We start from the raw sequence: 444 nt of genomic DNA, 5'->3' as shown, positions 1-444 counted from the left end.
ATGTTGTTGCAAACGGGAATGGAAATCATCAAGTCGAAGGTATTCCTGTTCCCCAGTGTTCATCTCAGCACTCTTTACAATAAAGCACTATGTTCTAAATGAAATGTCAATTGATTTACTTTAACATGGTAAGCATATTTATTCTCATTGAACAGGACACTGGAGCCCAATAGACTGTAATCTTAGAAAAATATTGGATTCTCATAAGTTATTGTATTTCCATTGATTCTTCATCGTGTATTTGTTCTGGTACTAATCAAATAGGTGGCCTTTTGATCATATTAGAAAGGGGATGATGATGATGATTATGATGATGATGATAATGATGATGATGATTTAGCTATAAGATTATTCTTGGATTTTGCTTAGTGAGAGCTATTGCCACAAGGTGATGTTTTATATTTTTCTGCTTTTAAATTTCCTGCAAACCAAAAGTAGGGAGTT

Source organism: Galeopterus variegatus, unplaced genomic scaffold, assembly GCF_000696425.1.
Source record: "Galeopterus variegatus unplaced genomic scaffold, G_variegatus-3.0.2 Scaffold12549, whole genome shotgun sequence".
In the NCBI taxonomy this organism is placed as follows: domain Eukaryota; kingdom Metazoa; phylum Chordata; class Mammalia; order Dermoptera; family Cynocephalidae; genus Galeopterus; species Galeopterus variegatus.
Note: the sequence above shows the minus strand (reverse complement) of the source record.